At 33.3% G+C, this 14,897-nt stretch overlaps 1 protein-coding gene and 1 long non-coding RNA gene across 2 annotated transcripts in view; both read right to left on the bottom strand.

The window, feature by feature from the left end:
• LOC143047239 (uncharacterized) overlaps positions 1–14,897 on the bottom strand; it is a 56,394-nt gene that overhangs the window by 29,357 nt on the left and 12,140 nt on the right. The window contains exons 6-8 of the transcript XR_012969460.1: positions 5,477–5,599; positions 4,747–4,957; positions 3,699–3,836 (exon numbers count right to left, since the gene is read on the bottom strand). The gene's annotated coding sequence lies outside the window, so the exon portion shown is untranslated. The remainder of the gene's footprint in view (positions 1–3,698; positions 3,837–4,746; positions 4,958–5,476; positions 5,600–14,897) is intronic.
• Positions 8,955–14,511, bottom strand: LOC143047241 (uncharacterized). The gene is made up of 2 exons (XR_012969462.1): positions 10,948–14,511; positions 8,955–10,437 (listed from the first exon to the last, which is right to left on the bottom strand). It is a non-coding gene; the product is annotated as an uncharacterized LOC143047241 (long non-coding RNA).

Genomic DNA, 14,897 nt, shown 5'->3' with positions numbered 1-14,897 from the left:
AAATAATTTTCTTTGTCATGTCTATGAAATTCATGGTTTCATGTTACTCAATGAATTAAGGCATGTTTTATTTTCTTTAACCATTAACCTGGTTGAAGTTTAGTTATTGGTTCAATGTTATATTATTTTTTTGTTCTTAACCAATTGGTGTTTTGCTTTAACTGTACTTCAAAGGACAGTTAAGAGATTTTCAAAATGGTGGCCTTCAGGATATTTTTTTCTGTCTACTGTGCCATTTGTGCATCTGTAGTTATTATCTTAAAAATGTGGATTTTTGTCGTATCTGTCCCAGTTCCGATCTGTAGTTTATACAAATATTTCAATGTCGGTCAAAGGAAAAATTTACGAAAATAAACAATGTTTTACCAGAGATTGGGAATGCATGACGCTTTTAAAGCAATAAAGGGATGAAACATAAACTAAAGCCAATTATTATAACTTTCTAAGAAAGTATCAAACTAATTTAGCTCAAAAATCAAAATGTTTTTTATACACGCTCTTGATTGACAAGTAGTACTGGAAGGAAACGAAAGTAATTTGTTGAATGTAGTAAAAATATATGACCAAACCTCTTTTCTAAAGAGATAAATCATATGTATCTTTATATTTTTTATAATGCAAACGTAGATTTCAACTTGTTATATGATTTGCTGATTAAATTTTCTGCATGTCGAAATTTACGATTGGATCATGTGGTATAAGTCATGTCACAAGTCTCAGCTTGGGGTATTAGTATCCAAACAGTCTTCCCCATGAAGGCAATTAACACCTCTTTAATTTGATTGTCTCTATCGTCCGACTTAAAGGGATTACAATTAAAGGTGATATAATTTTTATGATCACAAGCGGTAATAAGATGAAAATTCAAAATTTCGGACATGGTTTTACGATAGAGATAAGAACTAGAGGCTCTCAAGAGCCTGTGTCGCTCACCTTGGTGCATATTAAACAATGGACACAGATAAATTCATGACAAAATTGTGTTTTGGTGAACGTGATGTGTTTGTAGATCTTACTTTACTGAACATTCTTGTTGCTACAATTATCTCTATCTATAATGAACTTGGCCCAGTAATTACAGTGGAAAATATTTTCTAAAAATTTATGAAAATTGTTAAAAGATTACTATAAAGGGCAATAACTTCTTAAGGGGTCAACTGACAATTTGGGTCATGCTAACTTATTTGTAGATCTTACTTTGCTGAACATTATTGCTGTTTACAGTTTATCTCTATCTATAATAATATTCAAGATAATAACCCAAAACTGCAAAAGGAGTAGGTCCGGTAAGGACCGATTTTGGCCTCAAATTTCAGGTTCATCTGACGAAAGATTTTGACCACTTTTTAAACACTTAAGTGCCTACCGTATTTATTCTAATAAACGCCCCGGGGGCGAAGACAATTTCCGAAAGGGGGGCGTCAATTAGAGAAACGAATTTCGTACCTTACTTCATTGACCTTTACCTGAATTTTGTTGAAACAGACTATAGTAACATACACGCATGTTTCTTATTGTCTCCATAATCTATAAATAGCGTTTATCGGTAACTGTGACCTCATGTAATAATTTGTTAAAATTTTCGAATGAACAAGCGTGAACATCAATGGAACATAATTTCAACAGCTGAATTAGGGGTTATTATGTATCCAAAAGTATCAGGAGTTATGAAATCAGCGACAAACTAAAATGTGAACAAGAGGAAGCTAATCCAAACGATAAATTTGCCGTCAAACTCGTCTTTGTCATTGGAAATGAAGAAAAATGTGTAGGCCACGTGCCTATTGAACATAGTAAAATCTTCAACTTTTTCTTAAAAAGAGGAGGTAAAATCAACGTGACTGTGACTGGAAGCAAGTTTTATTAATATCGGACTTGAAATACCTTGCATATACACATTTTCCGGGAACGATACGGATATTGAAAAACTTAAAATTTTATTGAAATAGACCAAATTTATTTTTTTAACTACAAAATGGGGGCGTTTATTAGAAGTCAAAAGTTCTGAACACAGTATTTTCGGTAGGGGGGCGTTAATTAGAAGGGGGGCTTTAAATAGAATAAATACGGTATTTCATTTGAATCAATTAGTTTAGGTGAAATATTTAAACTGATTTAGTCATTTAAAACGATCCGATTCAAGCTCAAATATGAAAAATCGACCAAATATGCCGAAAAATGTCAATTTTCAGATGGTTTTTGTCAAACATTAAAGTGGCCGCATCCGTGTTCATCCACAATCTTTATATATGTTATGTATTATCATAAAATACAATTTACATTTCTATATTAAGGATGAACACGAATGCGGCCACTTTCGTTTTACACGAAAACCGTCTAAAATTTAACTAAAATGCTAGAATTGTGAAGATTTCAGTAATTTAGCATGACTTTATGGTGCTAGTACCCGATATATGCATTGTAATGTCAAAATCAGTCCAAATTTATGTAGCAGAAGCATTCTACTGTCCAATGAATAACTAAAAGTTTACATTTTAACAATTTTGTAAAACTGCTATATTTTGGGGCCAAAAAGGGGTCTTACTGGACTTACTCCTTTCCTTAAAATTACTAATTCTGGGCAGCAACCCAACAAAGGGTTGTCTGTTTTGTCTGAAAATTTCAGGGCAGATATGATGATTGTGGCCAAGTTTGGTTTTTTAAAAGAATACTAAAATTTTAGAAAAATGGTTAAAAATTGACTATAAAGGGCAATAACTCCTTAATGGGTCACTTGATAATTTTGGTCATGTTAACTTATTTGTAGATCTTACTTTGCTGAAAATTATTGCTGTTTACAACTCTATCTATAATAATATTCAAGATAATAACCAAAAACTGCAAAATTTCCTTAAAATTACTAATTTGGGGGCAGCAACCCAACAACAGGTTGTCCGATTTGTCTGAAAATTTCAGGGCAGATAGATCTTCACCTAATTGACAATTTTACCCCCGTGTCAGATTTGCTCTAAATGCTTTGGTTTTTGAGTTTTAAGCCAAAAACTACATTTAACCCCTAAGTTCTATTTTTAGCCATGGCGGCTATCTTGGTTGGTTGGCTGTGTCATCTGACACATTTTTTTAAACTAGATACCCCGATGATGATTGCGGCCAAGTTTGGTTAAAATTGGTCCAGTAGTTTCAGAGGAGAAGATTTTTGTAAAAGTTTACAGAGAACGGACGACGGACAACGGATGCCAAGTGATGAGAAAAGCTCACTTGACCTTTCAGGTCAGGTGAGCTAAAAATAGCATTCTCGAAATAATTATAGCGTTGCGGAAATTATTATAGCATCAAGGGGACACTTAAACGGCCTTGGGAGAACACTGCCTCTGGTGTTGGTTAATATACATGTTAAGTATAAACTTTGAAATCATAATAGTTCTGAAAATATAGAGCAGACGCAATCTCTACCATAGGACATGGGTTGTCAACTGAAACACAAGTATGAAATCATAATGATTTTCTATATATAGAGTCACACTCCTTGTTACAGACAGACAGAGTGGTCACTAAAGGGCAACCTCCATTTCAAAGAATGCTATAAAAAAAATAGTTGTCACAAATGTATGTGCTAGCTATACGACTTGTGATATTCTTATTGTTGTCTGGATGACATTTTCACAGAAAGCTGGCTTAACCTTAAATCTTTGGATTTTGCTTGAAAAAACATTCTAAAAAAATTGTTGTTTGTGTACCTTGACAATTCCTGTTGCATTGATGATTTGCAATTGTTTCCTTTCATCCCAAATGATGCTGGCATATACTGCAAAGTTTAGTTCTTATATCATAGTCTAGAATTTTCCCCGTCTTTGCACCAACTAGACTGGAATGTCCTGAAACATACAAAGTATTATGTGTCCTTTTTAGTCACATAAGAAAAAATCAAAAACAGTTATGAAAATCATATTCAAAATAGAAAAAAAAGGATAATGTTTGAAAATATAACTTATAAGGTTTATCTATGTGAGACAGATATAAATGTGAGTTTTCCTTAGTTTTTTTGCTGTTTAGCCACAAGTTACAAATAAACCTAAAAATCCAATGTCAGGTATCCGTTCCAATTTCACAATCTACCTTATTACCTTTCATTGAAATTAAATAGTAGCTGAGAAATGGACCTTTAATTAGGTCATTAGTTTTCTTGTTTGAATTGTTTTGCATTGTCATTTCTTGGCCTTAAATAGCTGACAATGCGGTATGGACTTTGCTCATTGTTGAAGACTGTACAGTGACCTATAGTTGTTAATTTCTGTGTCATTTGGTCTCTTGTGGATAGTTGTCTCATTGGCAATCATTATGAATCATACCACATCTTCTTTTTTATACTCAACATATTACTATAGGTTAGAATGGCCTACTTTTTAGTGAACCCCAATGTGCAGTACGACTAGTTATTCCTATGGTATTCTATTGATCAAATATCATTGGTCGACCATGAACAGTAGGTGGGATTTCGACTTAAACATAAAAACTGAATTAAAATTGGGAGGATAATACAGATATACAGAGGGACAAGGGTAAACCTTAATGTACCTATGATTTTCAGAGTTGGAAATAGTTATATTGGACAAGTTTATTGATGTGTAAACTTGACAGAATTAAAGACTGACACACATATTTGAATTTTTACATAAAGTCCTTCTGACTTGATTCAGTTTATAAGCAATTTTGTAACCTAGTGAGCACACATCAATAAACTCCACCACTTTTATTTTTATAATATTATTGATGTTGACATGATACCTGTTTTACTGTTATATTGCCAACCAGAGCCTCTTGTTTGCCAACCAGCATCAAAACTGCATTCCAATTCATCACTTGGGGAAACAGCTTTTTTTCTGCACTAGCAGTTTTACAGGAATCAGATGCCTCATCCATAAGTGACAATGCTATACATTTCTCCTTCTTTTTCAGTGTTTTTGGATCAGGTGGGGTAATGTTACATGTACATGTGCTGAGAAATATTCAAGCAGAAATACATAGAAAATATAACTTCCTTACTTAAATCAATTAAAGGCCATCTTTAATAAATTATTGGTCTGCTGTTTATCAACTTAGTAGTGTGGGAATAAAGATAAGATTTTTTTTTCTTTTGTGAATGATGGCTAAAACCCTCTGAATTCAAAATAGTGTTATAAATTAAAACAGAATAAAAAAGAAATTTGTCCTGGCAATGAGAAAATCTTTTTCTTAGTTTGCTTAGGCAAGTTTTTAATTAGAAAGAACGATATATACAACCCCTGCAGTGGTAGCTATGCTGTAAGCCATAGACATATTAGCAATTCTTGGTGTAATCAACACTGTAAATAATAAATAACACTATATAGTACACAAATTTGAACACCTCATACCCATGTCATGAGTTTGAAAGAAACTACTCTAAAAAACATTAAACAAGTCAGAATGATAAATAAAATAGAATTAATAATCTAACTTTCCTACTTTGTTTCTTACGTTAAAGCTTTTTACATACCAAGAATAACTTTTGAGTTGATATATCAAATGCTTCTTTTTTCATTCCTCTTGCCTGTCAGATACCAGTTTCATACCAGAGCATATCTGACATACCACCTTCAAAAGACTACCTAAGCCGTACCTGTAAGATAAAAATTTATTATACTGAAAGAAAGAAAGATGGTATCATTTTGTTTTATCATGAGGCCAAACTTAAAATATATGTTGTGTCCCCTTTCAGACTCAAATTTAATCAAGTGGGTAAGTACTGGGTAGGTGCATGTACAAAAATGTATGTGAAGGTTCATGTAGAAAAATATCTTATTTTATATTTATGAAAGGAAATTTACAAAAAAGTCATGAAATTTACATTTTTTTATTATTTATCGAGAGATTTGAAAGAAAACAACTACATTTTTTATTTCTGTAGCCTCAGACTATTTAAAAAATCAAAATAAAATGTTTGAGTAGTGACATTTTTCTTGTGTAGGTAGCATTATATAAGGGGAAAGGGAAAGAAACACAATTCTATTTATATAAGATGTGGTATGATTTTCAATGAGACTACTCTCAGAAAAGAGATCTCAACAAGAGACCAAATGACACAGAATTTAATAACTATAGGTCAGTTAGGGCCTATAAAAATGAGTACAACCTATATTTCATAGTGAGCTACAATGTATAATAGGCAAAGAAACAATGTTGTTAAACAATTCAAACGAGAAAACTTACAGCCTAATTTATACATATACATGTACAAAATAATGAATTATGATAATATATAGCAACTAACAACATCCACTGAATTACTGCAGGCTCCTATGGCGGGGTTAAACATTGTTCCAACTTGTGTCAAAAACATAAGGTTATTTGTGTGGTTTTTTTTCATAAACAAATATTCTGACCTCCAACTTGATGAAAACAATTATTGTGGTCCAGAAGATGAAATAAAAAATATTTTCAATCCAGATTTCCTTATACATGTAGTATTGAATTTTAAGGAAAGGAAATAAGATTGATAGTCTAAAAACTAAAATTTAAAAACAAAAAATAGAGAAAAACCTCTTTAAAATTTGGACAGCACCCCTCCTAGCAAACGCCTTTTAAAATTTTAACCTCCTACCCACATACATCCCAGACTGAAGATGTGTTGAAAAAAAAAGAAGAGAGGTTATTTGGACAGGTTACATTTATAAAAAGAAAATATGAACCATAAACCCTCTCTGTTTTACTATTAAAAAGGTGATTCTTACCTTTTTATTTGATAGAATTCTGAAAATACTATCTTTTTAATTAACCTCATAATTATCATTAACCTTAAGGTTAACCTTCAAGTCATTTTGCATGTACATCTCAATGCTGAAAATGCCAAACTTATTTCTTATCCCTTTTTATTTAGGGGTTTCATTTTGATGCTGTGCATTACTTGCACTATCACTGTCCTGTTAGTATTGATTTCCTGGATTGAGACAGAAATTGTAAAGATTTCTACCAGCAGGACATCTTTGAAGGTGAATTGCAATCATATTCCTATAAACTTCACAAAGTTTTGATACTGTAAATTCAGAAATTAATGCCAAGTTTTTATTATTGGGGAAAAATGCGACTCAGTTGTAAACGCAATAATTTAAACTCGCATTTTGAAATATTTTATATGAATTTAACAGGATTTTTCTCAAAATCACAAAAATTAAAATCGCATTTAAATCTAAAATGACAAAATCGCAATAATAAATGCAAGCAATAATTTCTGAATGTACAGTAGTTTGTAAACTAGAGGCTCTCAAGAGCCTGTGTCGCTCAACTTGGTCTTTGTGCATATTAAACAATGGACACCGATAAATTCACGACAAAATTTTGTTTTGGTGATGGTGACGTGTATGTAGATCTTACTGTACTGAACATTCTTGTTGCTACAATTATCTCTATTTATAATGATCTTGGCCCAGTAATTACAGTGGAAAATATTTTTTTTAAATTTACCAAAATTTATGAAAAATGTTAAAAATTGACTATAAAGGGCAATAACTCTTTAAGGGGTCAATTGACAATTTTGGTCATGATGTCTTATTTGTAGATCTTATTTTGCTGAACATTATTGCTGTTTACAGTTTATCTCTATCTATATAAATATTCAAGATTATAACCAAAAATGGCAAAATTTCCTTAAAATTACCAATTCAGGGGCAGCAACCCAACAACAGGTTGTCCTATTCATCTGAAAATTTCATGGCAGATAGATCTTTACCTGATATACAATTTTAATCCTTGTCAGATTTGCTCTAAATGCTTTGGTTTTTAAGTTTTAAGCCAAAAACTGCATTTTACATCTATGTTCTATTTTTAGCTATGGCGGCCATCTTGGTTGATTGGCCTGGTCACTGGACACATTTTTTAAACTAAATACCCTAATGATGATTGTGACCAAGTTTGGAATAATTCGGCCCAGTAGTTTCAGAGGAGAAGATTTTTGTAAAAGATAACTAAGATTTACGAAAAATGGTTAAAAATTGACTATAAAGGGCAATAACTCCTAAAGGGGTCAACTGACCATTTCGGTCATGTTGACTTACTTGTAAATCTTACTTTGCTGAACATTATTGCTTTTTACAGTTTATCTCTATCTATAATAATATTCAAGATAATAACCAACCAGGTGCTCCGCAGGGCGCAGCTTTATACGACCGCAGAGGTCGAACCCTGAACAGTTGGGGCAAGTATGGACAAAACATTCAAGCGTGATACAGCTCTGAATTTGGATTGTGATAAAATTTTTGACATTACATGGTTTTTTTTTACACAAAACAAATGTCAAGATTTTACAAATCAATTAAAGATTTCTTCAAACTTTTTAAATCTAAAATTAAATAGTTGACACAGCATAGGTTTCTGACACAGAATGAATGTGGTCTAATGAACTTAAAAAGTTTTTTTTGCCTTTGAGCAATTCACTATGCTGTTGAATATTAATCCTCTCAAAAAAATGTTTGAAGAAATTTTCTTTTTATTTATGAAATCTGAAATGAGAAAAATTTAAACCCCCCCCCCCCCTTTTTTCACATCCCCGTTTCCCTTTTTCCAAAACTGATATCAATTCAAATTTCTAATGGAGTTTGCAACAATAACTACTCTTTTAAATACATCATAAAATATTAAAATGTAAAATAAAGTGCTTGTTATCACTGAATGGTAAAGATTGGTTGGTAGTAAAAGTGAATATACATTGTTTATTGTATAAAACAATAAAAAAAACTTCATCAGCAACATTTTATATTGGCAAATTTCCAATGAAGTTATTTACATAAAGTTATTGGCAAATAAAAATAGAAAATGACATCATAGTCATGTCTGGCAAATGTCCAACATACATTATCTAAAAACATTTTAGATAAGATAAGGAAACTAGAGGCTCTAAAGAGCCTGTGTCGCTCACCTTGGTCTATGTGCATATTAAACAAAGGACACAAATGGATTCATGACAAAATTGTATTTTGGTGATGGTGATGTGTTTGAAGTTCTTACTTTACTGAACGATTTTGCTTCTTACAATTATATCTATAATGAACTTTGCCCATTAGTAACAGAGAACTATATTTGGTAAAAATTTACATATATTTACCAAATTAATGAAAATTGTTAAAAATTGACTATAAAGGGCAATAACTCCTTAAGGGGTCAATTGACCATTTAGGTCATGTTGACTTATTTGTAGATCTTACTTTGCTGAACATTATTGCTGTTTACAGTTTATCGCTATCTATAATAGTATTCAAGATAACCAAAAACGGCAAAATTTCTTTAAAAATTACCAATTGGAGGGCAGCAACCCAACAACCAGTTGTCCAATTCATCTGAAAAATTCAGGGCAGATAGATATTGACTTGATTAACAATTTAACTTCTTGTCAGATTTGCTCTAGATGCTTTGAATTCATAGTTATAAGCCAAAAACTGCATTTTACCCCTATGTTCTATTTTTAGCCGTGGCGGCCATCTTGGTTGAATGGCCAGGTCATCGGACACATTTTTCAAACTAGATACCCCAAAGATGATTGTGGCCTAGTAGTTTCAGTGGAGATTTTGTAAAAGATTACTTAGATTTATGAACTAGAGGCTCTAAAGAGCCTGTGTCGCTCACCTTGGTCTATGTGCATATTAAACAAAGGACACAAATGGATTCATGACAAAATTGTATTTTGGTGATGGCGATGTGTTTGAAGTTCTTACTTTACAGAACGATTTTGCTTCTTACAATTATATCTATAATGAACTTTGCCCATTAGTAACAGAGAACTATATTTGGTAAAAATTTACATAAATTTACCAAATTAATGAAAATTGTTAAAAATTGACTATAAAGGGCAATAACTCCTTAAGGGGTCAATTGACCATTTAGGTCATGTTGACTTATTTGTAGATCTTACTTTGCTGAACATTATTGCTGTTTACAGTTTATCGCTATCTATAATAGTATTCAAGATAACCAAAAACGGCAAAATTTCTTTAAAAATTACCAATTGGAGGGCAGCAACCCAACAACCAGTTGTCCAATTCATCAGAAAAATTCAGGGCAGATAGATATTGACTTGATTAACAATTAAACTTCTTGTCAGATTTGCTCTAGATGCTTTGGTTTCATAGTTATAAGCCAAAAACTGCATTTTACCCCTATGTTCTATTTTTAGCCGTGGCGGCCATCTTGGTTGAATGGCCAGGTCATCGGACACATTTTTCAAACTAGATACCCCAAAGATGATTGTGGCCTAGTAGTTTCAGTGGAGATTTTGTAAAAGATTACTTAGATTTATGAAAAATGGTTAAAGATTGACTATAAAGGGCAATAACTCCTAAAGGGGTCAACTGACCATTTTGGTCATGTTGACTTATTTGTAGATCTTCCTTTGCTGAACATTATTGCTGTTTACAATTCATCTCTATCTATAATAATATTCAAGATAATAACCAAAAACAGCAAAATTTCCTCAAAATTACCAATTCAGGGGCAGCAACCCAACCGATTGACCGATTCATCTGAAAATTTCAGGGCAGATAGATCTTGACCTGATAAACATTTTTATCCCATGTCAGATTTCCTCAAAATGCTCTGGTTTTTGAGTTATAAGCCAAAAACTGCATTTTACCCCTATGTTCTATTTTTAGCGGTGGCGGCCATCTTGGTTGGTTGACCAGGTCACGCCACACATTTTTTAAACTCGATACCCCAAAGATGATTGTGGCCAAGTTTGGATTAATTTGGCCCAGTAGTTTCAGAGGAGAAGATTTTTGTAAAAGATTACTTTAATTTACGAAAAATGGTTAAAAATTGACTATAAAGGGCAATAACTCCTAAACGGGTCAACTGACCATTTTGGTCATGTTGACTTATTTGTAGATCTTACTTTGCTGAACATTATTGCTGTTTACAGTTTATCTCTATCTATAATAATATTCAAGATAATAACCAAAAACAGCAAAATTTCCTCAAAATTACCAATTCAGGGGCAGCAACCCAACAACCGATTGACCGATTCATCTGAAAATTTCAGGGCAGATAGATCTTGACCTGATAAACATTTTTATCCCACGTCAGATTTCCTCAATATGCTTTGGTTTTTGAGTTATAAGCCAAAAACTGCATTTTACCCCTTTGTTCTATTTTTAGCCGTAGCGGCCATCTTGGTTGGTTGACCAGGTCACGCCACACATTTTTTAAACTAGATACCCCAAAGATGATTGTGGCCAAGTTTGGATTAATTTGGCCCAGTAGTTTCAGAGGAGAAGATTTTTGTAAAAGATTACTTTAATTAACGAAAAATGGTTAAAAATTGACTATAAAGGGCAATAACTCCTAAACGGGTCAACTGACCATTTTGGTCATGTTGACTTATTTGTAGATCTTACTTTGCTGAACATTATTGCTGTTTACAGTTTATCTCTATCTATAATAATATTCAAGATAATAACCAAAAACAGCAAAATTTCCTCAAAATTACCAATTCAGGGGCAGCAACCCAACAACCGATTGACCGATTCATCTGAAAATTTCAGGGGAGATAGATCTTGACCTGATAAACATTTTTACCCCCATGTCAGATTTGCTCTAAATGCTTTCGTTTTTGAGTTATAAGCCAAAAACTGCATTTTACCCCTATGTTCTATTTTTAGCCGTGGCGGCCATCTTAGTCGGTTGACCGGGTCACGCCACACATTTTTTAAACTAGATACCCCAATGATGATTGTGGCCAAGTTTGGTTTGATTTGGCCCAGTAGTTTCAGAGGAGAAGATTTTTGTAAAAGTTAACGACGACGGACGACGGACGACGACGGACGACGGACGACGGACGACGACGACGGACGCCGGACGCCAAGTGATGAGAAAAGCTCACTTGGCCCTTCGGGCCAGGTGAGCTAAAAATGGTTAAAGATTGACTATAAAGGGCAATAACTCCTAAAGGGGTCAACTGACCATTTTGGTCATGTTGACTTATTTGTAGATCTTACTTTGCTGAACATTATTGCTGTTTACAATTTATCTCTATCTATAATAATATTCAAGATAATAACCAAAAACAGCAAAATTTCCTCAAAATTACCAATTCAGGGGCAGCAACCCAACAACCGATTGACCGATTCATCTGAAAATTTCAGGGCAGATAGATCTTGACCTGATAAACATTTTTATCCCATGTCAGATTTCCTCAAAATGCTTTGGTTTTTGAGTTATAAGCCAAAAACTGCATGTTACCCCTATGTTCTATTTTTAGCGGTGGCGGCCATCTTGGTTGGTTGACCAGGTCACGCCACACATTTTTTAAACTAGATACCCCAAAGATGATTGTGGCCAAGTTTGGATTAATTTGGCCCAGTAGTTTCAGAGGAGAAGATTTTTGTAAAAGATTAATTTAATTTATGAAAAATGGTTAAAATTGACTATAAAGGGCAATAACTCCTAAACGGGTCAACTGACCATTTTGGTCATGTTGACTTATTTGTAGATCTTACTTTGCTGAACATTATTGCTGTTTACAGTTTATCTCTATCTATAATAATATTCAAGATAATAACCAAAAACAGCAAAATTTCCTCAAAATTACCAATTCAGGGGCAGCAACCCAACAACCGATTGACCGATTCATCTGAAAATTTCAGGGCAGATAGATCTTGACCTGATAAACATTTTTACCCCATGTCAGATTTGCTCTAAATGCTTTGGTTTTTGAGTTATAAGCCAAAAACTGCATTTTACCCCTATGTTCTATTTTTAGCCGTGGCGGCCATCTTGGTTGGTTGACCGGGTCACGCCACACATTTTTTAAACTAGATACCCCAATGATGATTGTGGCCAAGTTTGGTTTGATTTGGCCCAGTAGTTTCAGAGGAGAAGATTTTTGTAAAAGTTAACGACGACGGACGCAGGACGACGACGGACGACGGACGCAGGACGCCGGACGCCGGACGCAAAGTGATGGGAAAAGCTCACTTGGCCCTTCGGGCCAGGTGAGCTAAAAAAGCTTCATCAGGAACATTTTATATTGGCAAATTTCCAATGAAGTTATTTACATAAAGTTATTGGCAAATAAAAATAGAAAATGACATCATAGTCATGTCTGGCAAATTTCCCATATATATTATCAACTACTATTCTATACAAAGAAAGATAACTCCAATTGAAAATTAATTGCTATTGCACAATATTGTGCAATTAGATATTTCTTGCTATTGTGCAATACTGTGCAATTGAAAATTTCTTGCTATTGCACAATACTTGATATGGAATCCTGATTTGGACCAACTTGAAAACTGGGCCCATAATCAAAAATCAAAGTACATATTTAGATAAAGCATATCAAATAAGCCCAAGAATTTAATTTTTGTTAAAATCAAACTTAGTTTAATTTTGGACCCTTTGGACCTTAATGTAGACCAATTTGAAAACTGGACCAAAAATTAAGAATCTACATACACAGTTAGATTTGGCATATCAAAGAACCCATTTATTCAATTTTTGATGAAATCAAACAAAGTTTAATTTTGGACCCCCATTTGGACCAACTTGAAAACTAGGCCAATAATTAAAAATCTAAGTACATTTTTAAATTCAGCATATCAAAGAACCCCAAGGATTCAATTTTTGTTAAAATCAAACTAAGTTTAATTTTGGACCCTATGGACCTTAATGTAGACCAATTTGAAAACGGGACCAAAAATTAAGAATCTACATACATAGTTAGATTCGGCATATCAAAGAACCCCAATTATTCAATTTTTGATGAAATCACACAAAGTTCAATTTTGGACCCTTTGGGCCCCTTATTCCTAAACTGTTAGGACCAAAACTCCCAAAATCAAACCCAACCTTCCTTTTATGGTCATAAACCTTGTGTTTAAATTTCATAGATTTCTATTTACTTATACTAAAGTTATGGTGCAAAAACCAAAAATAATGCTTATTTGGGCCCCTTTTTGGCCCCTAATTCATAAACTGTTGTGACCTCAACTCCAAAAATCAATCCCAACCTTCCTTTTGTGGTCATAAACCTTGTGTTAAAATTTCATCAATTTCTATTTACTTATACTAAAGTTATTGTGCGAAAACCAAGAATAATGCTTATTTGGGCCCTTTTTTGGCCCTTAATTCCTAAACTGTTGGAACCAAAACTCCCAAAATCAATCCCAACCTTCCTTTTGTGGTCATAAACCTTGTGTCAAAATTTCATAGATTTCTATTCACTTAAACTAAAGTTATAGTGCGAAAACCAAGAAAATGCTTATTTGGGCCCTTTTTGGCCCCTAATTCCTAAAATGTTGGGACCAAAACTCCCAAAATCAATCCCATCCTTCCTTTTGTGGTCATAAACCTTGTGTTAAAATTTCATTGATTTCTATTCACTTTTACTAAAGTTAGAGTGCGAAAACTAAAAGTATTCGGACGACGACGACGACGACGACGACGCAGACGCCAACGTGATAGCAATATACGACGAAAAATTTTTCAAATTTTGCGGTCGTATAAAAACAGCAAAATTTCCTAAAAATTACCAATTCAGGGGCAGCAACCTAACAACAGGTTGTACGATTCATTTGAAAATTTCAGGACAGATAGATCTTGACCTAATTCACAATTTTACTCCCTGTCAGATTTGCTATAAATGCTTTGGTTTTTGAGTTATAAGCCAAAAACTGCATTTTACCCAAATGTTCTATTTTTAGCCATGGCGGCCATCTTGGTTGGATGGCCGGGTCACCGGACACATTTTTTAAACTAGATACCCCAAAGATGATTTTGGCCAAGTTTGGATTAATTTGGCCCAGTAGTTTCAGAGGAGAAGATTTTTGTAAAAGATTACTAAGTTTTATGAAAAATGGTTAAAAATTGACTACAAAGGGCAATATCTCCTAAAGGGGTCAACTGACCATGTTGATCATGTTGACTTATTTGTA

This window comes from Mytilus galloprovincialis, chromosome 10 (assembly GCF_965363235.1).
Source record: "Mytilus galloprovincialis chromosome 10, xbMytGall1.hap1.1, whole genome shotgun sequence".
NCBI lineage: Eukaryota > Metazoa > Mollusca > Bivalvia > Mytilida > Mytilidae > Mytilus > Mytilus galloprovincialis.
Note: the sequence above shows the minus strand (reverse complement) of the source record. Positions and strands in the feature narration are given on the sequence as shown.